The sequence below is a fragment of the Clavelina lepadiformis genome, chromosome 4 (assembly GCF_947623445.1).
Source record: "Clavelina lepadiformis chromosome 4, kaClaLepa1.1, whole genome shotgun sequence".
Taxonomy (NCBI): domain Eukaryota; kingdom Metazoa; phylum Chordata; class Ascidiacea; order Aplousobranchia; family Clavelinidae; genus Clavelina; species Clavelina lepadiformis.
The window spans coordinates 18,185,499-18,201,361 of record NC_135243.1 but is presented as its reverse complement, the minus strand read 5'-3'; the positions used below and the strand labels follow the sequence as shown (position 1 = coordinate 18,201,361).

Below are 15,863 nucleotides of genomic sequence, written 5' to 3'. Positions count from 1 at the left end.
ATTGAAAAAGCCATTTTCTTTCTTTTGAAATCGCCTACGACCATACCAGGTTGAGTAGACCCGATCTCGTTCGATCTCGGAAGTTAAGCAACCTCGGGCCCGGTTAGTACTTGGATGGGTGACCGCCTGGGAATACCGGGTGTTGTAAGCATTTTAGTCATGCTGTATATTTCAATCAAATTTCTAGCAACTGTTTGCGCTTTTGAATTTCCTATGCAATCGAATTATAATTGAAAAGGCCATTTTCTTTCTTTTGAATTCGCCTACGACCATACCAGGTTGAGTAGACCCGATCTCGTTCGATCTCGGAAATTAGGCAACCTCGGGCCCGGTTAGTACTTGGATGGGTGACCGCCTGGGAATACCGGGTGTTGTAAGCATTTTAGTCATGCTGTATATTTCAATCAAATTTATAGCAACTGTTTGCCTTTGTCAAACCTCCTATGCAATCGAATTATAATTGAAAAAGCCATTTTTTTTCTTTTGAAATCGCCTACTACCATACAAGGCTGAGTAGACCCGATCTCGTTCGATCTCGGAAGTTAAGCAACCTCGGGCCCGGTTAGTACTTGTATGGGTGACCGCCTGGGAATACCGGGTGTTGTTAGGATTTTAGTCATGCTGTATATTTCAATCAAATTTCTAGCAACTGTTTGTGTTTTTGAATTTCCTATTCAATCGAATTATAACTGAAAAGGCCATTTTCTTTCTTTTGAATTCGCCTACGACCATACCAGGTTAAGTAGACCCGATCTCGTTCGATGTCGGAAGTTAGGCAACCTCGGGCCCGGTTAGTACTTGGATGGGTGACCGCCTGGGAATACCGGGTGTTGTAAGCATTTTAGTCATGCTGTATATTTCAATCAAATTTCTAGCAACTGTTTGCCATTGTCAAACTTCCTATGGAATCGAATTATAATTGAAAAGGCCATTTTTTTTCTTTTGAAATCGCCTACGACCATACCAGGTTGAGTAGACCCGATCTCGTTCGATCTCGGAAGTTAAGCAAACTAGGGCCCGGTTAGTACTTGGATGGGTGACCGCCTGGGAATACCGGGTGTTGTAAGCATTTTAGTCATGCTGTATATTTCAATCAAATTTCTGGAAACTGTTTGCTGTTGTCAAACTTCCTATGCAATCGAATTATAATTGAAAAAGCCATTGTCTTTCTTTTGAAATCGCCTACTACCATACCAGGTTGAGTAGACCCGATCTCGTTCGATCTCGGAAGTTAAGCAACCTCGGGCCCGGTTAGTACTTGGATGGGTGACCGCCTGGGAATACCGGGTGTTGTAAGCATTTTAGTCATGCTGTATATTTCAATCAAATTTCTAGCAACTGTTTGCTTTTGTCAAACTTCCAATGCAATCGAATTATAATTGAAAAAGCCATTTTCTTTCTTTTGAAATCGCCTACGACCATACCAGGTTGAGTAGACCCGATCTCGTTCGATCTCGGAAGTTAAGCAACCTCGGGCCCGGTTAGTACTTGGATGGGGGACCGCCTGGGAATACCGGGTGTTGTAAGCATTTTAGTCATGCTGTATATTTCAATGAAATTTATAGCAACTGTTTGCCTTTGTCAAACTTCCTATGCAATCGAATTATAATTGAAAAAGCCATTTTCTTTCTTTTGAAATCGCCTACGACCATACCAGGTTGAGTAGACCCGATCTCGTTCGATCTCGGAAGTTAAGCAACCTCGGGCCCGGTTAGTACTTGGATGGGGGACCGCCTGGGAATACCGGGTGTTGTAAGCATTTTAGTCATGCTGTATATTTCAATCAAATTTATAGCAACTGTTTGAGTTTTGAATTTCCTATGCAATCGAATTATAATTGAAAAGGCCATTTTCTTTCTTTTGAAATCGCCTACGACCATACCAGGTTGAGTAGACCCGATCTCGTTCGATCTCGGAAGTTAAGCAACCTCGGGCCCGGTTAGTACTTGGATGGGTGACCGCCTGGGAATACCGGGTGTTGTAAGCATTTTAGTCATGCTGTATATTTCAATCAAATTTCTAGCAACTGTTTGCCTTTGTCAAACTTCCTATGCAATCGAATTATAATTAAAAAAGCCATTTTCTTTCTTTTGAAATCACCTACTACCATACCAGGTTGAGTAGACCCGATCTCGTTCGATCTCGGAAGTTAAGCAACCTCGGGCCCGGTTAGTACTTGGATGGGTGACCGCCTGGGAATACCGGGTGTTGTAGGCATTTTAGTCATGCTGTATATTTCAATCAAATTTCTAGCAACTGTTTGCTTTTGTCAAACTTCCTATGGAATCGAATTATAATTGAAAAAGCCATTTTCTTTCTTTTGAAATCGCCTACGACCATACCAGGTTGAGTAGACCCGATCTCGTTCGATCTCGGAAGTTAAGCAACCTCGGGCCCGGTTAGTACTTGTATGGGTGACCACCTGGGAATACCGGGTGTTGTAAGCATTTTAGTCATGCTGTATATTTCAATCAAATTTCTAGCAACTGTTTACTTTTGTCAAACTTCCTATGCAATGGAATTATAATTGAAAAGGCCATTTTCTTTCTTTTGAAATCGCCTACGACCATACCAGGTTGAGTAGACCCGATCTCGTTCGATCTCGGAAGTTAAGCAACCTCGGGCCCGGTTAGTACTTGGATGGGTGACCGCCTGGGAATACCGGGTGTTGTAAGCATTTTAGTCATGCTGTATTTTTCAATCAAATTTCTAGCAACTGTTTGCCTTTGTCAAACTTCCAATGCAATCGAATTATAATTGAAAAAGCCATTTTCTTTCTTTTGAAATCGCCTACGACCATACCAGGTTGAGTAGACCCGATCTCGTTCGATCTCGGAAGTTAAGCAACCTCGGGCCCGGTTAGTACTTGGATGGGTGACCGCCTGGGAATACCGGGTGTTGTAAGCATTTTAGTCATGCTGTATATTTCAATCAAATTTCTAGCAACTGTTTGCGCTTTTGAATTTCCTATGCAATCGAATTATAATTGAAAAGGCCATTTTCTTTCTTTTGAATTCGCCTACGACCATACCAGGTTGAGTAGACCCGATCTCGTTCGATCTCGGAAGTTAGGCAACCTCGGGCCCGGTTAGTACTTGGATGGGTGACCGCCTGGGAATACCGGGTGTTGTAAGCATTTTAGTCATGCTGTATATTTCAATCAAATTTATAGCAACTGTTTGCCTTTGTCAAACCTCCTATGCAATCGAATTATAATTGAAAAAGCCATTTTTTTTCTTTTGAAATCGCCTACGACCATACCAGGCTGAGTAGACCCGATCTCGTTCGATCTCGGAAGTTAAGCAACCTCGGGCCCGGTTAGTACTTGTATGGGTGACCGCCTGGGAATACCGGGTGTTGTTAGGATTTTAGTCATGCTGTATATTTCAATCAAATTTCTAGCAACTGTTTGTGTTTTTGAATTTCCTATTCAATCGAATTATAACTGAAAAGGCCATTTTCTTTCTTTTGAATTCGCCTACGACCATACCAGGTTAAGTAGACCCGATCTCGTTCGATGTCGGAAGTTAGGCAACCTCGGGCCCGGTTAGTACTTGGATGGGTGACCGCCTGGGAATACCGGGTGTTGTAAGCATTTTAGTCATGCTGTATATTTCAATCAAATTTCTAGCAACTGTTTGCCATTGTCAAACTTCCTATGGAATCGAATTATAATTGAAAAGGCCATTTTTTTTCTTTTGAAATCGCCTACGACCATACCAGGTTGAGTAGACCCGATCTCGTTCGATCTCGGAAGTTAAGCAAACTAGGGCCCGGTTAGTACTTGGATGGGTGACCGCCTGGGAATACCGGGTGTTGTAAGCATTTTAGTCATGCTGTATATTTCAATCAAATTTCTGGAAACTGTTTGCTGTTGTCAAACTTCCTATGCAATCGAATTATAATTGAAAAAGCCATTTTCTTTCTTTTGAAATCGCCTACGACCATACCAGGTTGAGTAGACCCGATCTCGTTCGATCTCGGAAGTTAAGCAACCTCGGGCCCGGTTAGTACTTGGATGGGGGACCGCCTGGGAATACCGGGTGTTGTAAGCATTTTAGTCATGCTGTATATTTCAATGAAATTTATAGCAACTGTTTGCCTTTGTCAAACTTCCTATGCAATCGAATTATAATTGAAAAAGCCATTTTCTTTCTTTTGAAATCGCCTACGACCATACCAGGTTGAGTAGACCCGATCTCGTTCGATCTCGGAAGTTAAGCAACCTCGGGCCCGGTTAGTACTTGGATGGGGGACCGCCTGGGAATACCGGGTGTTGTAAGCATTTTAGTCATGCTGTATATTTCAATCAAATTTATAGCAACTGTTTGAGTTTTGAATTTCCTATGCAATCGAATTATAATTGAAAAGGCCATTTTCTTTCTTTTGAAATCGCCTACGACCATACCAGGTTGAGTAGACCCGATCTCGTTCGATCTCGGAAGTTAAGCAACCTCGGGCCCGGTTAGTACTTGTATGGGTGACCACCTGGGAATACCGGGTGTTGTAAGCATTTTAGTCATGCTGTATATTTCAATCAAATTTCTAGCAACTGTTTACTTTTGTCAAACTTCCTATGCAATGGAATTATAATTGAAAAGGCCATTTTCTTTCTTTTGAAATCGCCTACGACCATACCAGGTTGAGTAGACCCGATCTCGTTCGATCTCGGAAGTTAAGCAACCTCGGGCCCGGTTAGTACTTGGATGGGTGACCGCCTGGGAATACCGGGTGTTGTAAGCATTTTAGTCATGCTGTATTTTTCAATCAAATTTCTAGCAACTGTTTGCCTTTGTCAAACTTCCAATGCAATCGAATTATAATTGAAAAAGCCATTTTCTTTCTTTTGAAATCGCCTACGACCATACCAGGTTGAGTAGACCCGATCTCGTTCGATCTCGGAAGTTAAGCAACCTCGGGCCCGGTTAGTACTTGGATGGGTGACCGCCTGGGAATACCGGGTGTTGTAAGCATTTTAGTCATGCTGTATATTTCAATCAAATTTCTAGCAACTGTTTGCGCTTTTGAATTTCCTATGCAATCGAATTATAATTGAAAAGGCCATTTTCTTTCTTTTGAATTCGCCTACGACCATACCAGGTTGAGTAGACCCGATCTCGTTCGATCTCGGAAGTTAGGCAACCTCGGGCCCGGTTAGTACTTGGATGGGTGACCGCCTGGGAATACCGGGTGTTGTAAGCATTTTAGTCATGCTGTATATTTCAATCAAATTTATAGCAACTGTTTGCCTTTGTCAAACCTCCTATGCAATCGAATTATAATTGAAAAAGCCATTTTTTTTCTTTTGAAATCGCCTACGACCATACCAGGCTGAGTAGACCCGATCTCGTTCGATCTCGGAAGTTAAGCAACCTCGGGCCCGGTTAGTACTTGTATGGGTGACCGCCTGGGAATACCGGGTGTTGTTAGGATTTTAGTCATGCTGTATATTTCAATCAAATTTCTAGCAACTGTTTGTGTTTTTGAATTTCCTATTCAATCGAATTATAACTGAAAAGGCCATTTTCTTTCTTTTGAATTCGCCTACGACCATACCAGGTTAAGTAGACCCGATCTCGTTCGATGTCGGAAGTTAGGCAACCTCGGGCCCGGTTAGTACTTGGATGGGTGACCGCCTGGGAATACCGGGTGTTGTAAGCATTTTAGTCATGCTGTATATTTCAATCAAATTTCTAGCAACTGTTTGCCATTGTCAAACTTCCTATGGAATCGAATTATAATTGAAAAGGCCATTTTTTTTCTTTTGAAATCGCCTACGACCATACCAGGTTGAGTAGACCCGATCTCGTTCGATCTCGGAAGTTAAGCAAACTAGGGCCCGGTTAGTACTTGGATGGGTGACCGCCTGGGAATACCGGGTGTTGTAAGCATTTTAGTCATGCTGTATATTTCAATCAAATTTCTGGAAACTGTTTGCTGTTGTCAAACTTCCTATGCAATCGAATTATAATTGAAAAAGCCATTGTCTTTCTTTTGAAATCGCCTACTACCATACCAGGTTGAGTAGACCCGATCTCGTTCGATCTCGGAAGTTAAGCAACCTCGGGCCCGGTTAGTACTTGGATGGGTGACCGCCTGGGAATACCGGGTGTTGTAAGCATTTTAGTCATGCTGTATATTTCAATCAAATTTCTAGCAACTGTTTGCTTTTGTCAAACTTCCAATGCAATCGAATTATAATTGAAAAAGCCATTTTCTTTCTTTTGAAATCGCCTACGACCATACCAGGTTGAGTAGACCCGATCTCGTTCGATCTCGGAAGTTAAGCAACCTCGGGCCCGGTTAGTACTTGGATGGGGGACCGCCTGGGAATACCGGGTGTTGTAAGCATTTTAGTCATGCTGTATATTTCAATGAAATTTATAGCAACTGTTTGCCTTTGTCAAACTTCCTATGCAATCGAATTATAATTGAAAAAGCCATTTTCTTTCTTTTGAAATCGCCTACGACCATACCAGGTTGAGTAGACCCGATCTCGTTCGATCTCGGAAGTTAAGCAACCTCGGGCCCGGTTAGTACTTGGATGGGGGACCGCCTGGGAATACCGGGTGTTGTAAGCATTTTAGTCATGCTGTATATTTCAATCAAATTTATAGCAACTGTTTGAGTTTTGAATTTCCTATGCAATCGAATTATAATTGAAAAGGCCATTTTCTTTCTTTTGAAATCGCCTACGACCATACCAGGTTGAGTAGACCCGATCTCGTTCGATCTCGGAAGTTAAGCAACCTCGGGCCCGGTTAGTACTTGGATGGGTGACCGCCTGGGAATACCGGGTGTTGTAAGCATTTTAGTCATGCTGTATATTTCAATCAAATTTCTAGCAACTGTTTGCCTTTGTCAAACTTCCTATGCAATCGAATTATAATTGAAAAGGCCATTTTCTTTCTTTTGAAATCGCCTACGACCATACCAGGTTGAGTAGACCCGATCTCGTTCGATCTCGGAAGTTAAGCAACCTCGGGCCCGGTTAGTACTTGGATGGGTGACCGCCTGGGAATACCGGGTGTTGTAAGCACTTTAGTCATGCTGTATATTTCAATCAAATTTCTAGCAACTGTTTGCCTTTGTCAAACTTCCTATGCAATCGAATTATAATTAAAAAAGCCATTTTCTTTCTTTTGAAATCACCTACTACCATACCAGGTTGAGTAGACACGATCTCGTTCGATCTCGGAAGTTAAGCAACCTCGGGCCCGGTTAGTACTTGGATGGGTGACCGCCTGGGAATACCGGGTGTTGTAGGCATTTTAGTCATGCTGTATATTTCAATCAAATTTCTAGCAACTGTTTGCTTTTGTCAAACTTCCAATGCAATCGAATTATAATTGAAAAAGCCATTTTCTTTCTTTTGAAATCGCCTACGACCATACCAGGTTGAGTAGACCCGATCTCGTTCGATCTCGGAAGTTAAGCAACCTCGGGCCCGGTTAGTACTTGTATGGGTGACCACCTGGGAATACCGGGTGTTGTAAGCATTTTAGTCATGCTGTATATTTCAATCAAATTTCTAGCAACTGTTTACTTTTGTCAAACTTCCTATGCAATGGAATTATAATTGAAAAGGCCATTTTCTTTCTTTTGAAATCGCCTACGACCATACCAGGTTGAGTAGACCCGATCTCGTTCGATCTCGGAAGTTAAGCAACCTCGGGCCCGGTTAGTACTTGGATGGGTGACCGCCTGGGAATACCGGGTGTTGTAAGCATTTTAGTCATGCTGTATATTTCAATCAAATTTCTAGCAACTGTTTGCGTTTTTGATTTTCCTATGCAATCGAATTATAATTGAAAAGGCCATTTTCTTTATTTTGAATTCGCCTACGACCATACCAGGTTGAGTAGACCCGATCTCGTTCGATCTCGGAAGTTAGGCAACCTCGGGCCCGGTTAGTACTTGGATGGGTGACCGCCTGGGAATACTGGGTGTTGTAAGCATTTTAGTCATGCTGTATACTTCAATGAAATTTATAGCAATTGTTTGCGTTTTTGAATTTCCTATGCAATCGAATTATAATTGAAAAGGCCATTTTCTTTCTTTTGAAATCGCCTACGACCATACCAGGTTGAGTAGACCCGATCTCGTTCGATCTCGGAAGTTAAGCAACCTCGGGCCCGGTTAGTACTTGGATGTGTGACCGCCTGGGAATACCGGGTGTTGTTAGCATTTTAGTCATGCTGTATATTTCAATGAAAGTTATAGCAACTGTTTGCGTTTTTGAATTTCCTATGCAATCGAATTATAATTGAAAAGGCCATTATCATTTCTTTTGAAATCGCCTACGACCATACCAGGTTGAGTAGACCCGATCTCGTTCGATCTCGGAAGTTAAGCAACCTCGGGCCCGGTTAGTACTTGGATGGGTGACCGCCTGGGAATACCGGGTAATGTAAGCATTTTAGTCATGCTGTATATTTGAATGAAATTTATAGCAACTGTTTGCGTTTTTGAATTTCCTATGCAATCGAATTATAATTGAAAAGGCCATTTTCTTTCTTTTGAAACCGCCTACGACCATACCAAGTTGAGTAGACCCGATCTCGTTCGATTTCGGAAGTTAAGCAACCTCGGGCCCGGTTAGTACTTGGATGGGTGAACGCCTGGGAATACCGGGTGTTGTAAGCATTTTAGTCATGCTGTATATTTGAATGAAAATTATAGCAACTGTTTGCGTTTTTGAATTTCCTATGCAATCGAATTATAATTGAAAAGGCCATTTTCTTTCTTTTGAATTCGCCTACGACCATACCAGGTTGAGTAGACCCGATCTCTTTCGATCTCGGAAGTTAGGCAACCTCGGGCCCGGTTAGTACTTGGATGGGTGACCGCCTGGGAATACCGGGTGTTGTAAGCATTTTAGTCATGCTGTATATTTCAATCAAATTTCTAGCAACTGTTTGCCTTTATCAAACTTCCTATGCAATCGAATTAATATAATTTAAAAAGCCATTTTCTTTCTTTTGAAATCGCTTACGACCATACCAGGTTGAGTAGACCCGATCTCGTTCGATCTCGGAAGTTAAGCAACCTAGGGCCCGGTTAGTACTTGGATGGGTGACCGCCTGGGAATACCGGGTGTTGTAAGCATTTTAGTCATGCTGTATATTTCAATCAAATTTCTGGCAACTGTTTGCTGTTGTCAAACTTCCTATGCAATCGAATTATAATTGAAAAAGCCATTTTCTTTCTTTTGAAATCGCCTACTACCATACCAGGTTGAGTAGACCCGATCTCGTTCGATCTCGGAAGTTAAGCAACCTCGGGCCCGGTTAGTACTTGGATGGGTGACCGCCTGGGAATACCGGGTGTTGTAAGCATTTTAGTCATGCTGTATATTTCAATCAAATTTCTAGCAACTGTTTGCCTTTGTCAAACTTCCAATGCAATCGAATTATAATTGAAAAAGCCCATTTCTTTCTTTTGAAATCGCCTACGACCATACCAGGTTGAGTAGACCCGATCTCGTTCGATCTCGGAAGTTAAGCAACCTCGGGCCCGTTTAGTACTTGGATGGGTGACCGCCTGGGAATACCGGGTGTTGTAAGCATTTTAGTCATGCTGTATATTTCAATCAAATTTCTAGCAACTGTTTGCGCTTTTGAATTTCCTATGCAATCGAATTATAATTGAAAAAGCCATTTTCTTTCTTTTGAATTCGCCTACGACCATACCAGGTTGAGTAGACCCGATCTCGTTCGATCTCGGAAGTTAGGCAACCTCGGGCCCGGTTAGTACTTGGATGGGTGACCGCCTGGGAATACCGGGTGTTGTAAGCATTTTAGTCATGCTGTATATTTCAATCAAATTTCTGGCAACTGTTTGCTGTTGTCAAACTTCCTATGCAATCGAATTATAATTGAAAAAGCCATTGTCTTTCTTTTGAAATCGCCTACTACCATACCAGGTTGAGTAGACCCGATCTCGTTCGATCTCGGAAGTTAAGCAACCTCGGGCCCGGTTAGTACTTGGATGGGTGACCGCCTGGGAATACCGGGTGTTGTAAGCATTTTAGTCATGCTGTATATTTCAATCAAATTTCTAGCAACTGTTTGCGCTTTTGAATTTCCTATGCAATCGAATTATAATTGAAAAAGCCATTTTCTTTCTTTTGAATTCGCCTACGACCATACCAGGTTGAGTAGACCCGATCTCGTTCGATCTCGGAAGTTAGGCAACCTCGGGCCCGGTTAGTACTTGGATGGGTGACCGCCTGGGAATACCGGGTGTTGTAAGCATTTTAGTCATGCTGTATATTTCAATCAAATTTCTGGCAACTGTTTGCTGTTGTCAAACTTCCTATGCAATCGAATTATAATTGAAAAAGCCATTGTCTTTCTTTTGAAATCGCCTACTACCATACCAGGTTGAGTAGACCCGATCTCGTTCGATCTCGGAAGTTAAGCAACCTCGGGCCCGGTTAGTACTTGGATGGGTGACCGCCTGGGAATACCGGGTGTTGTAAGCATTTTAGTCATGCTGTATTTTTCAATCAAATTTCTAGCAACTGTTTGCCTTTGTCAAACTTCCAATGCAATCGAATTATAATTGAAAAAGCCATTTTCTTTCTTTTGAAATCGCCTACGACCATACCAGGTTGAGTAGACCCGATCTCGTTCGATCTCGGAAGTTAAGCAACCTCGGGCCCGGTTAGTACTTGGATGGGTGACCGCCTGGGAATACCGGGTGTTGTAAGCATTTTAGTCATGCTGTATATTTCAATCAAATTTCTAGCAACTGTTTGCGCTTTTGAATTTCCTATGCAATCGAATTATAATTGAAAAGGCCATTTTCTTTCTTTTGAAATCGCCTACGACCATACCAGGTTGAGTAGACCCGATCTCGTTCGATCTCGGAAGTTAAGCAACCTCGGGCCCGGTTAGTACTTGGATGGGTGACCGCCTGGGAATACCGGGTGTTGTAAGCATTTTAGTCATGCTGTATATTTCAATCAAATTTATAGCAACTGTTTGCCTTTGTCAAACTTCCTATGCAATCGAATTATAATTGAAAAGGCCATTTTCTTTCTTTTGAAATCGCCTACGACCATACCAGGTTGAGTAGACCCGATCTCGTTCGATCTCGGAAGTTAAGCAACCTAGGGCCCGGTTAGTACTTGGATGGGTGACCGCCTGGGAATACCGGGTGTTGTAAGCACTTTAGTCATGCTGTATATTTCAATCAAATTTCTAGCAACTGTTTGCCTTTGTCAAACTTCCTATGCAATCGAATTATAATTAAAAAAGCCATTTTCTTTCTTTTGAAATCACCTACTACCATACCAGGTTGCGTAGACCCGATCTCGTTCGATCTCGGAAGTTAAGCAACCTCGGGCCCGGTTAGTACTTGGATGGGTGACCGCCTGGGAATACCGGGTGTTGTAGGCATTTTAGTCATGCTGTATATTTCAATCAAATTTCTAGCAACTGTTTGCTTTTGTCAAACTTCCTATGGAATTGAATTATAATTGAAAAAGCCATTTTCTTTCTTTTGAAATCGCCTACGACCATACCAGGTTGAGTAGACCCGATCTCGTTCGATCTCGGAAGTTAAGCAACCTCGGGCCCGGTTAGTACTTGTATGGGTGACCACCTGGGAATACCGGGTGTTGTAAGCATTTTAGTCATGCTGTATATTTCAATCAAATTTCTAGCAACTGTTTACTTTTGTCAAACTTCCTATGCAATGGAATTATAATTGAAAAGGCCATTTTCTTTCTTTTGAAATCGCCTACGACCATACCAGGTTGAGTAGACCCGATCTCGTTCGATCTCGGAAGTTAAGCAACCTCGGGCCCGGTTAGTACTTGGATGGGTGACCGCCTGGGAATACCGGGTGTTGTAAGCATTTTAGTCATGCTGTATATTTCAATCAAATTTCTAGCAACTGTTTGCGTTTTTGATTTTCCTATGCAATCGAATTATAATTGAAAAGGCCATTTTCTTTATTTTGAATTCGCCTACGACCATACCAGGTTGAGTAGACCCGATCTCGTTCGATCTCGGAAGTTAGGCAACCTCGGGCCCGGTTAGTACTTGGATGGGTGACCGCCTGGGAATACTGGGTGTTGTAAGCATTTTAGTCATGCTGTATACTTCAATGAAATTTATAGCAATTGTTTGCGTTTTTGAATTTCCTATGCAATCGAATTATAATTGAAAAGGCCATTTTCTTTCTTTTGAAATCGCCTACGACCATACCAGGTTGAGTAGACCCGATCTCGTTCGATCTCGGAAGTTAAGCAACCTCGGGCCCGGTTAGTACTTGGATGTGTGACCGCCTGGGAATACCGGGTGTTGTTAGCATTTTAGTCATGCTGTATATTTCAATGAAAGTTATAGCAACTGTTTGCGTTTTTGAATTTCCTATGCAATCGAATTATAATTGAAAAGGCCATTATCTTTTCTTTTGAAATCGCCTACGACCATACCAGGTTGAGTAGACCCGATCTCGTTCGATCTCGGAAGTTAAGCAACCTCGGGCCCGGTTAGTACTTGGATGGGTGACCGCCTGGGAATACCGGGTAATGTAAGCATTTTAGTCATGCTGTATATTTGAATGAAATTTATAGCAACTGTTTGCGTTTTTGAAATTCCTATGCAATCGAATTATAATTGAAAAGGCCATTTTCTTTCTTTTGAAACCGCCTACGACCATACCAGGTTGAGTAGACCCGATCTCGTTCGAATTCGGAAGTTAAGCAACCTCGGGCCCGGTTAGTACTTGGATGGGTGAACGCCTGGGAATACCGGGTGTTGTAAGCATTTTAGTCATGCTGTATATTTGAATGAAATTTATAGCAACTGTTTGCGTTTTTGAATTTCCTATGCAATCGAATTATAATTGAAAAGGCCATTTTCTTTCTTTTGAATTCGCCTACGACCATACCAGGTTGAGTAGACCCGATCTCTTTCGATCTCGGAAGTTAGGCAACCTCGGGCCCGGTTAGTACTTGGATGGGTGACCGCCTGGGAATACCGGGTGTTGTAAGCATTTTAGTCATGCTGTATATTTCAATCAAATTTCTAGCAACTGTTTGCCTTTATCAAACTTCCTATGCAATCGAATTAATATAATTTAAAAAGCCATTTTCTTTCTTTTGAAATCGCTTACGACCATACCAGGTTGAGTAGACCCGATCTCGTTCGATCTCGGAAGTTAAGCAACCTCGGGCCCGGTTAGTACTTGGATGGGTGACCGCCTGGGAATACCGGGTGTTGTAAGCATTTTAGTCATGCTGTATATTTCAATCAAATTTCTGGCAACTGTTTGCTGTTGTCAAACTTCCTATGCAATCGAATTATAATTGAAAAAGCCATTTTCTTTCTTTTGAAATCGCCTACTACCATACCAGGTTGAGTAGACCCGATCTCGTTCGATCTCGGAAGTTAAGCAACCTCGGGCCCGGTTAGTACTTGGATGGGTGACCGCCTGGGAATACCGGGTGTTGTAAGCATTTTAGTCATGCTGTATATTTCAATCAAAATTCTAGCAACTGTTTGCCTTTGTCAAACTTCCAATGCAATCGAATTATAATTGAAAAAGCCCATTTCTTTCTTTTGAAATCGCCTACGACCATACCAGGTTGAGTAGACCCGATCTCGTTCGATCTCGGAAGTTAAGCAACCTCGGCCCGTTTAGTACTTGGATGGGTGACCGCCTGGGAATACCGGGTGTTGTAAGCATTTTAGTCATGCTGTATATTTCAATCAAATTTCTAGCAACTGTTTGCGCTTTTGAATTTCCTATGCAATCGAATTATAATTGAAAAAGCCATTTTCTTTCTTTTGAATTCGCCTACGACCATACCAGGTTGAGTAGACCCGATCTCGTTCGATCTCGGAAGTTAGGCAACCTCGGGCCCGGTTAGTACTTGGATGGGTGACCGCCTGGGAATACCGGGTGTTGTAAGCATTTTAGTCATGCTGTATATTTCAATCAAATTTCTGGCAACTGTTTGCTGTTGTCAAACTTCCTATGCAATCGAATTATAATTGAAAAAGCCATTGTCTTTCTTTTGAAATCGCCTACTACCATACCAGGTTGAGTAGACCCGATCTCGTTCGATCTCGGAAGTTAAGCAACCTCGGGCCCGGTTAGTACTTGGATGGGTGACCGCCTGGGAATACCGGGTGTTGTAAGCATTTTAGTCATGCTGTATATTTCAATCAAATTTCTAGCAACTGTTTGCGCTTTTGAATTTCCTATGCAATCGAATTATAATTGAAAAAGCCATTTTCTTTCTTTTGAATTCGCCTACGACCATACCAGGTTGAGTAGACCCGATCTCGTTCGATCTCGGAAGTTAGGCAACCTCGGGCCCGGTTAGTACTTGGATGGGTGACCGCCTGGGAATACCGGGTGTTGTAAGCATTTTAGTCATGCTGTATATTTCAATCAAATTTCTGGCAACTGTTTGCTGTTGTCAAACTTCCTATGCAATCGAATTATAATTGAAAAAGCCATTGTCTTTCTTTTGAAATCGCCTACTACCATACCAGGTTGAGTAGACCCGATCTCGTTCGATCTCGGAAGTTAAGCAACCTCGGGCCCGGTTAGTACTTGGATGGGTGACCGCCTGGGAATACCGGGTGTTGTAAGCATTTTAGTCATGCTGTATTTTTCAATCAAATTTCTAGCAACTGTTTGCCTTTGTCAAACTTCCAATGCAATCGAATTATAATTGAAAAAGCCATTTTCTTTCTTTTGAAATCGCCTACGACCATACCAGGTTGAGTAGACCCGATCTCGTTCGATCTCGGAAGTTAAGCAACCTCGGGCCCGGTTAGTACTTGGATGGGTGACCGCCTGGGAATACCGGGTGTTGTAAGCATTTTAGTCATGCTGTATATTTCAATCAAATTTCTAGCAACTGTTTGCGCTTTTGAATTTCCTATGCAATCGAATTATAATTGAAAAGGCCATTTTCTTTCTTTTGAATTCGCCTACGACCATACCAGGTTGAGTAGACCCGATCTCGTTCGATCTCGGAAGTTAGGCAACCTCGGGCCCGGTTAGTACTTGGATGGGTGACCGCCTGGGAATACCGGGTGTTGTAAGCATTTTAGTCATGCTGTATATTTCAATCAAATTTATAGCAACTGTTTGCCTTTGTCAAACCTCCTATGCAATCGAATTATAATTGAAAAAGCCATTTTTTTTCTTTTGAAATCGCCTACTACCATACCAGGCTGAGTAGACCCGATCTCGTTCGATCTCGGAAGTTAAGCAACCTCGGGCCCGGTTAGTACTTGTATGGGTGACCGCCTGGGAATACCGGGTGTTGTTAGGATTTTAGTCATGCTGTATATTTCAATCAAATTTCTAGCAACTGTTTGTGTTTTTGAATTTCCTATTCAATCGAATTATAACTGAAAAGGCCATTTTCTTTCTTTTGAATTCGCCTACGACCATACCAGGTTAAGTAGACCCGATCTCGTTCGATGTCGGAAGTTAGGCAACCTCGGGCCCGGTTAGTACTTGGATGGGTGACCGCTTGGGAACACCGGGTGTTGTAAGCATTTTAGTCATGCTGTATATTTCAATCAAATTTCTAGCAACTGTTTGCCATTGTCAAACTTCCTATGGAATCGAATTATAATTGAAAAGGCCATTTTTTTTCTTTTGAAATCGCCTACGACCATACCAGGTTGAGTAGACCCGATCTCGTTCGATCTCGGAAGTTAAGCAAACTAGGGCCCGGTTAGTACTTGGATGGGTGACCGCCTGGGAATACCGGGTGTTGTAAGCATTTTAGTCATGCTGTATATTTCAATCAAATTTCTGGAAACTGTTTGCTGTTGTCAAACTTCCTATGCAATCGAATTATAATTGAAAAAGCCATT

The 15,863-nt window shown here is 42.2% G+C and overlaps 60 non-coding genes and 9 pseudogenes across 60 annotated transcripts; all 69 read left to right on the top strand.

The window, feature by feature from the left end:
* Positions 1-32: 32 nt before the first annotated feature.
* Positions 33-151, top strand: LOC143455029 (5S ribosomal RNA). The gene has a single exon (XR_013116628.1). It is a non-coding gene; the product is annotated as a 5S ribosomal RNA (ribosomal RNA).
* A 110-nt stretch (positions 152-261) lies between these two features.
* LOC143454306 (5S ribosomal RNA) lies at positions 262-380 on the top strand. Its single transcript, XR_013115936.1, has one exon. It is a non-coding gene; the product is annotated as a 5S ribosomal RNA (ribosomal RNA).
* A 112-nt stretch (positions 381-492) lies between these two features.
* Positions 493-610, top strand: LOC143456952 (5S ribosomal RNA; annotated as a pseudogene).
* A 110-nt stretch (positions 611-720) lies between these two features.
* On the top strand, positions 721-839 carry LOC143456070 (5S ribosomal RNA; annotated as a pseudogene).
* Positions 840-950: 111 nt separating this feature from the next.
* On the top strand, positions 951-1,069 carry LOC143453702 (5S ribosomal RNA). Its single transcript, XR_013115359.1, has one exon. It is a non-coding gene; the product is annotated as a 5S ribosomal RNA (ribosomal RNA).
* A 111-nt stretch (positions 1,070-1,180) lies between these two features.
* LOC143453887 (5S ribosomal RNA) lies at positions 1,181-1,299 on the top strand. Its single transcript, XR_013115537.1, has one exon. It is a non-coding gene; the product is annotated as a 5S ribosomal RNA (ribosomal RNA).
* Positions 1,300-1,410: 111 nt separating this feature from the next.
* Positions 1,411-1,529, top strand: LOC143457841 (5S ribosomal RNA). The gene has a single exon (XR_013117515.1). It is a non-coding gene; the product is annotated as a 5S ribosomal RNA (ribosomal RNA).
* A 111-nt stretch (positions 1,530-1,640) lies between these two features.
* LOC143457828 (5S ribosomal RNA) lies at positions 1,641-1,759 on the top strand. Its single transcript, XR_013117504.1, has one exon. It is a non-coding gene; the product is annotated as a 5S ribosomal RNA (ribosomal RNA).
* Positions 1,760-1,868: 109 nt separating this feature from the next.
* LOC143455017 (5S ribosomal RNA) lies at positions 1,869-1,987 on the top strand. Its single transcript, XR_013116616.1, has one exon. It is a non-coding gene; the product is annotated as a 5S ribosomal RNA (ribosomal RNA).
* A 111-nt stretch (positions 1,988-2,098) lies between these two features.
* Positions 2,099-2,217, top strand: LOC143453695 (5S ribosomal RNA). Its single transcript, XR_013115352.1, has one exon. It is a non-coding gene; the product is annotated as a 5S ribosomal RNA (ribosomal RNA).
* A 111-nt stretch (positions 2,218-2,328) lies between these two features.
* Positions 2,329-2,447, top strand: LOC143453649 (5S ribosomal RNA). The gene has a single exon (XR_013115309.1). It is a non-coding gene; the product is annotated as a 5S ribosomal RNA (ribosomal RNA).
* A 111-nt stretch (positions 2,448-2,558) lies between these two features.
* On the top strand, positions 2,559-2,677 carry LOC143455006 (5S ribosomal RNA). The gene has a single exon (XR_013116605.1). It is a non-coding gene; the product is annotated as a 5S ribosomal RNA (ribosomal RNA).
* A 111-nt stretch (positions 2,678-2,788) lies between these two features.
* LOC143454995 (5S ribosomal RNA) lies at positions 2,789-2,907 on the top strand. The gene has a single exon (XR_013116594.1). It is a non-coding gene; the product is annotated as a 5S ribosomal RNA (ribosomal RNA).
* Positions 2,908-3,017: 110 nt separating this feature from the next.
* LOC143454322 (5S ribosomal RNA) lies at positions 3,018-3,136 on the top strand. Its single transcript, XR_013115951.1, has one exon. It is a non-coding gene; the product is annotated as a 5S ribosomal RNA (ribosomal RNA).
* Positions 3,137-3,248: 112 nt separating this feature from the next.
* On the top strand, positions 3,249-3,366 carry LOC143455899 (5S ribosomal RNA; annotated as a pseudogene).
* Positions 3,367-3,476: 110 nt separating this feature from the next.
* Positions 3,477-3,595, top strand: LOC143456068 (5S ribosomal RNA; annotated as a pseudogene).
* Positions 3,596-3,706: 111 nt separating this feature from the next.
* Positions 3,707-3,825, top strand: LOC143453701 (5S ribosomal RNA). The gene has a single exon (XR_013115358.1). It is a non-coding gene; the product is annotated as a 5S ribosomal RNA (ribosomal RNA).
* Positions 3,826-3,936: 111 nt separating this feature from the next.
* Positions 3,937-4,055, top strand: LOC143457816 (5S ribosomal RNA). The gene has a single exon (XR_013117491.1). It is a non-coding gene; the product is annotated as a 5S ribosomal RNA (ribosomal RNA).
* Positions 4,056-4,166: 111 nt separating this feature from the next.
* LOC143457805 (5S ribosomal RNA) lies at positions 4,167-4,285 on the top strand. The gene has a single exon (XR_013117480.1). It is a non-coding gene; the product is annotated as a 5S ribosomal RNA (ribosomal RNA).
* Positions 4,286-4,394: 109 nt separating this feature from the next.
* Positions 4,395-4,513, top strand: LOC143453648 (5S ribosomal RNA). The gene has a single exon (XR_013115308.1). It is a non-coding gene; the product is annotated as a 5S ribosomal RNA (ribosomal RNA).
* A 111-nt stretch (positions 4,514-4,624) lies between these two features.
* Positions 4,625-4,743, top strand: LOC143454983 (5S ribosomal RNA). Its single transcript, XR_013116583.1, has one exon. It is a non-coding gene; the product is annotated as a 5S ribosomal RNA (ribosomal RNA).
* A 111-nt stretch (positions 4,744-4,854) lies between these two features.
* LOC143454971 (5S ribosomal RNA) lies at positions 4,855-4,973 on the top strand. The gene has a single exon (XR_013116572.1). It is a non-coding gene; the product is annotated as a 5S ribosomal RNA (ribosomal RNA).
* Positions 4,974-5,083: 110 nt separating this feature from the next.
* Positions 5,084-5,202, top strand: LOC143454321 (5S ribosomal RNA). Its single transcript, XR_013115950.1, has one exon. It is a non-coding gene; the product is annotated as a 5S ribosomal RNA (ribosomal RNA).
* A 112-nt stretch (positions 5,203-5,314) lies between these two features.
* On the top strand, positions 5,315-5,432 carry LOC143455898 (5S ribosomal RNA; annotated as a pseudogene).
* A 110-nt stretch (positions 5,433-5,542) lies between these two features.
* On the top strand, positions 5,543-5,661 carry LOC143456067 (5S ribosomal RNA; annotated as a pseudogene).
* Positions 5,662-5,772: 111 nt separating this feature from the next.
* Positions 5,773-5,891, top strand: LOC143453700 (5S ribosomal RNA). The gene has a single exon (XR_013115357.1). It is a non-coding gene; the product is annotated as a 5S ribosomal RNA (ribosomal RNA).
* Positions 5,892-6,002: 111 nt separating this feature from the next.
* LOC143453885 (5S ribosomal RNA) lies at positions 6,003-6,121 on the top strand. Its single transcript, XR_013115535.1, has one exon. It is a non-coding gene; the product is annotated as a 5S ribosomal RNA (ribosomal RNA).
* A 111-nt stretch (positions 6,122-6,232) lies between these two features.
* LOC143457793 (5S ribosomal RNA) lies at positions 6,233-6,351 on the top strand. Its single transcript, XR_013117469.1, has one exon. It is a non-coding gene; the product is annotated as a 5S ribosomal RNA (ribosomal RNA).
* A 111-nt stretch (positions 6,352-6,462) lies between these two features.
* Positions 6,463-6,581, top strand: LOC143457781 (5S ribosomal RNA). The gene has a single exon (XR_013117458.1). It is a non-coding gene; the product is annotated as a 5S ribosomal RNA (ribosomal RNA).
* Positions 6,582-6,690: 109 nt separating this feature from the next.
* LOC143454960 (5S ribosomal RNA) lies at positions 6,691-6,809 on the top strand. The gene has a single exon (XR_013116561.1). It is a non-coding gene; the product is annotated as a 5S ribosomal RNA (ribosomal RNA).
* A 111-nt stretch (positions 6,810-6,920) lies between these two features.
* On the top strand, positions 6,921-7,039 carry LOC143454949 (5S ribosomal RNA). The gene has a single exon (XR_013116550.1). It is a non-coding gene; the product is annotated as a 5S ribosomal RNA (ribosomal RNA).
* Positions 7,040-7,150: 111 nt separating this feature from the next.
* Positions 7,151-7,269, top strand: LOC143454772 (5S ribosomal RNA). The gene has a single exon (XR_013116381.1). It is a non-coding gene; the product is annotated as a 5S ribosomal RNA (ribosomal RNA).
* A 111-nt stretch (positions 7,270-7,380) lies between these two features.
* Positions 7,381-7,499, top strand: LOC143453647 (5S ribosomal RNA). The gene has a single exon (XR_013115307.1). It is a non-coding gene; the product is annotated as a 5S ribosomal RNA (ribosomal RNA).
* Positions 7,500-7,610: 111 nt separating this feature from the next.
* Positions 7,611-7,729, top strand: LOC143454938 (5S ribosomal RNA). Its single transcript, XR_013116539.1, has one exon. It is a non-coding gene; the product is annotated as a 5S ribosomal RNA (ribosomal RNA).
* A 110-nt stretch (positions 7,730-7,839) lies between these two features.
* On the top strand, positions 7,840-7,958 carry LOC143454962 (5S ribosomal RNA). The gene has a single exon (XR_013116563.1). It is a non-coding gene; the product is annotated as a 5S ribosomal RNA (ribosomal RNA).
* A 110-nt stretch (positions 7,959-8,068) lies between these two features.
* On the top strand, positions 8,069-8,187 carry LOC143455176 (5S ribosomal RNA). Its single transcript, XR_013116766.1, has one exon. It is a non-coding gene; the product is annotated as a 5S ribosomal RNA (ribosomal RNA).
* A 111-nt stretch (positions 8,188-8,298) lies between these two features.
* LOC143454653 (5S ribosomal RNA) lies at positions 8,299-8,417 on the top strand. The gene has a single exon (XR_013116264.1). It is a non-coding gene; the product is annotated as a 5S ribosomal RNA (ribosomal RNA).
* A 110-nt stretch (positions 8,418-8,527) lies between these two features.
* LOC143456102 (5S ribosomal RNA) lies at positions 8,528-8,646 on the top strand (annotated as a pseudogene).
* Positions 8,647-8,756: 110 nt separating this feature from the next.
* Positions 8,757-8,875, top strand: LOC143454727 (5S ribosomal RNA). The gene has a single exon (XR_013116337.1). It is a non-coding gene; the product is annotated as a 5S ribosomal RNA (ribosomal RNA).
* Positions 8,876-8,989: 114 nt separating this feature from the next.
* On the top strand, positions 8,990-9,108 carry LOC143453857 (5S ribosomal RNA). The gene has a single exon (XR_013115507.1). It is a non-coding gene; the product is annotated as a 5S ribosomal RNA (ribosomal RNA).
* A 111-nt stretch (positions 9,109-9,219) lies between these two features.
* LOC143453884 (5S ribosomal RNA) lies at positions 9,220-9,338 on the top strand. The gene has a single exon (XR_013115534.1). It is a non-coding gene; the product is annotated as a 5S ribosomal RNA (ribosomal RNA).
* A 111-nt stretch (positions 9,339-9,449) lies between these two features.
* On the top strand, positions 9,450-9,568 carry LOC143453634 (5S ribosomal RNA). The gene has a single exon (XR_013115295.1). It is a non-coding gene; the product is annotated as a 5S ribosomal RNA (ribosomal RNA).
* A 110-nt stretch (positions 9,569-9,678) lies between these two features.
* LOC143454318 (5S ribosomal RNA) lies at positions 9,679-9,797 on the top strand. Its single transcript, XR_013115948.1, has one exon. It is a non-coding gene; the product is annotated as a 5S ribosomal RNA (ribosomal RNA).
* Positions 9,798-9,908: 111 nt separating this feature from the next.
* LOC143453883 (5S ribosomal RNA) lies at positions 9,909-10,027 on the top strand. The gene has a single exon (XR_013115533.1). It is a non-coding gene; the product is annotated as a 5S ribosomal RNA (ribosomal RNA).
* A 110-nt stretch (positions 10,028-10,137) lies between these two features.
* LOC143454317 (5S ribosomal RNA) lies at positions 10,138-10,256 on the top strand. The gene has a single exon (XR_013115947.1). It is a non-coding gene; the product is annotated as a 5S ribosomal RNA (ribosomal RNA).
* A 111-nt stretch (positions 10,257-10,367) lies between these two features.
* LOC143453882 (5S ribosomal RNA) lies at positions 10,368-10,486 on the top strand. Its single transcript, XR_013115532.1, has one exon. It is a non-coding gene; the product is annotated as a 5S ribosomal RNA (ribosomal RNA).
* Positions 10,487-10,597: 111 nt separating this feature from the next.
* Positions 10,598-10,716, top strand: LOC143454926 (5S ribosomal RNA). The gene has a single exon (XR_013116528.1). It is a non-coding gene; the product is annotated as a 5S ribosomal RNA (ribosomal RNA).
* Positions 10,717-10,826: 110 nt separating this feature from the next.
* Positions 10,827-10,945, top strand: LOC143454914 (5S ribosomal RNA). The gene has a single exon (XR_013116517.1). It is a non-coding gene; the product is annotated as a 5S ribosomal RNA (ribosomal RNA).
* A 111-nt stretch (positions 10,946-11,056) lies between these two features.
* LOC143453685 (5S ribosomal RNA) lies at positions 11,057-11,175 on the top strand. Its single transcript, XR_013115343.1, has one exon. It is a non-coding gene; the product is annotated as a 5S ribosomal RNA (ribosomal RNA).
* A 111-nt stretch (positions 11,176-11,286) lies between these two features.
* Positions 11,287-11,405, top strand: LOC143454106 (5S ribosomal RNA). Its single transcript, XR_013115747.1, has one exon. It is a non-coding gene; the product is annotated as a 5S ribosomal RNA (ribosomal RNA).
* A 111-nt stretch (positions 11,406-11,516) lies between these two features.
* LOC143453646 (5S ribosomal RNA) lies at positions 11,517-11,635 on the top strand. Its single transcript, XR_013115306.1, has one exon. It is a non-coding gene; the product is annotated as a 5S ribosomal RNA (ribosomal RNA).
* A 111-nt stretch (positions 11,636-11,746) lies between these two features.
* LOC143454902 (5S ribosomal RNA) lies at positions 11,747-11,865 on the top strand. Its single transcript, XR_013116505.1, has one exon. It is a non-coding gene; the product is annotated as a 5S ribosomal RNA (ribosomal RNA).
* Positions 11,866-11,975: 110 nt separating this feature from the next.
* On the top strand, positions 11,976-12,094 carry LOC143454961 (5S ribosomal RNA). Its single transcript, XR_013116562.1, has one exon. It is a non-coding gene; the product is annotated as a 5S ribosomal RNA (ribosomal RNA).
* Positions 12,095-12,204: 110 nt separating this feature from the next.
* On the top strand, positions 12,205-12,323 carry LOC143455175 (5S ribosomal RNA). Its single transcript, XR_013116765.1, has one exon. It is a non-coding gene; the product is annotated as a 5S ribosomal RNA (ribosomal RNA).
* A 111-nt stretch (positions 12,324-12,434) lies between these two features.
* LOC143454652 (5S ribosomal RNA) lies at positions 12,435-12,553 on the top strand. Its single transcript, XR_013116263.1, has one exon. It is a non-coding gene; the product is annotated as a 5S ribosomal RNA (ribosomal RNA).
* A 110-nt stretch (positions 12,554-12,663) lies between these two features.
* On the top strand, positions 12,664-12,782 carry LOC143455019 (5S ribosomal RNA). Its single transcript, XR_013116618.1, has one exon. It is a non-coding gene; the product is annotated as a 5S ribosomal RNA (ribosomal RNA).
* Positions 12,783-12,892: 110 nt separating this feature from the next.
* On the top strand, positions 12,893-13,011 carry LOC143454726 (5S ribosomal RNA). The gene has a single exon (XR_013116336.1). It is a non-coding gene; the product is annotated as a 5S ribosomal RNA (ribosomal RNA).
* A 114-nt stretch (positions 13,012-13,125) lies between these two features.
* On the top strand, positions 13,126-13,244 carry LOC143455491 (5S ribosomal RNA). Its single transcript, XR_013116960.1, has one exon. It is a non-coding gene; the product is annotated as a 5S ribosomal RNA (ribosomal RNA).
* Positions 13,245-13,355: 111 nt separating this feature from the next.
* On the top strand, positions 13,356-13,474 carry LOC143453881 (5S ribosomal RNA). Its single transcript, XR_013115531.1, has one exon. It is a non-coding gene; the product is annotated as a 5S ribosomal RNA (ribosomal RNA).
* Positions 13,475-13,585: 111 nt separating this feature from the next.
* Positions 13,586-13,703, top strand: LOC143455232 (5S ribosomal RNA). Its single transcript, XR_013116818.1, has one exon. It is a non-coding gene; the product is annotated as a 5S ribosomal RNA (ribosomal RNA).
* A 110-nt stretch (positions 13,704-13,813) lies between these two features.
* On the top strand, positions 13,814-13,932 carry LOC143454316 (5S ribosomal RNA). Its single transcript, XR_013115946.1, has one exon. It is a non-coding gene; the product is annotated as a 5S ribosomal RNA (ribosomal RNA).
* A 111-nt stretch (positions 13,933-14,043) lies between these two features.
* Positions 14,044-14,162, top strand: LOC143453879 (5S ribosomal RNA). The gene has a single exon (XR_013115530.1). It is a non-coding gene; the product is annotated as a 5S ribosomal RNA (ribosomal RNA).
* A 110-nt stretch (positions 14,163-14,272) lies between these two features.
* Positions 14,273-14,391, top strand: LOC143454315 (5S ribosomal RNA). Its single transcript, XR_013115945.1, has one exon. It is a non-coding gene; the product is annotated as a 5S ribosomal RNA (ribosomal RNA).
* A 111-nt stretch (positions 14,392-14,502) lies between these two features.
* On the top strand, positions 14,503-14,621 carry LOC143453878 (5S ribosomal RNA). The gene has a single exon (XR_013115528.1). It is a non-coding gene; the product is annotated as a 5S ribosomal RNA (ribosomal RNA).
* Positions 14,622-14,732: 111 nt separating this feature from the next.
* Positions 14,733-14,851, top strand: LOC143454890 (5S ribosomal RNA). The gene has a single exon (XR_013116494.1). It is a non-coding gene; the product is annotated as a 5S ribosomal RNA (ribosomal RNA).
* A 110-nt stretch (positions 14,852-14,961) lies between these two features.
* On the top strand, positions 14,962-15,080 carry LOC143454314 (5S ribosomal RNA). The gene has a single exon (XR_013115944.1). It is a non-coding gene; the product is annotated as a 5S ribosomal RNA (ribosomal RNA).
* Positions 15,081-15,192: 112 nt separating this feature from the next.
* On the top strand, positions 15,193-15,310 carry LOC143456367 (5S ribosomal RNA; annotated as a pseudogene).
* Positions 15,311-15,420: 110 nt separating this feature from the next.
* On the top strand, positions 15,421-15,539 carry LOC143456253 (5S ribosomal RNA; annotated as a pseudogene).
* Positions 15,540-15,650: 111 nt separating this feature from the next.
* Positions 15,651-15,769, top strand: LOC143453699 (5S ribosomal RNA). Its single transcript, XR_013115356.1, has one exon. It is a non-coding gene; the product is annotated as a 5S ribosomal RNA (ribosomal RNA).
* Positions 15,770-15,863: the final 94 nt, after the last annotated feature.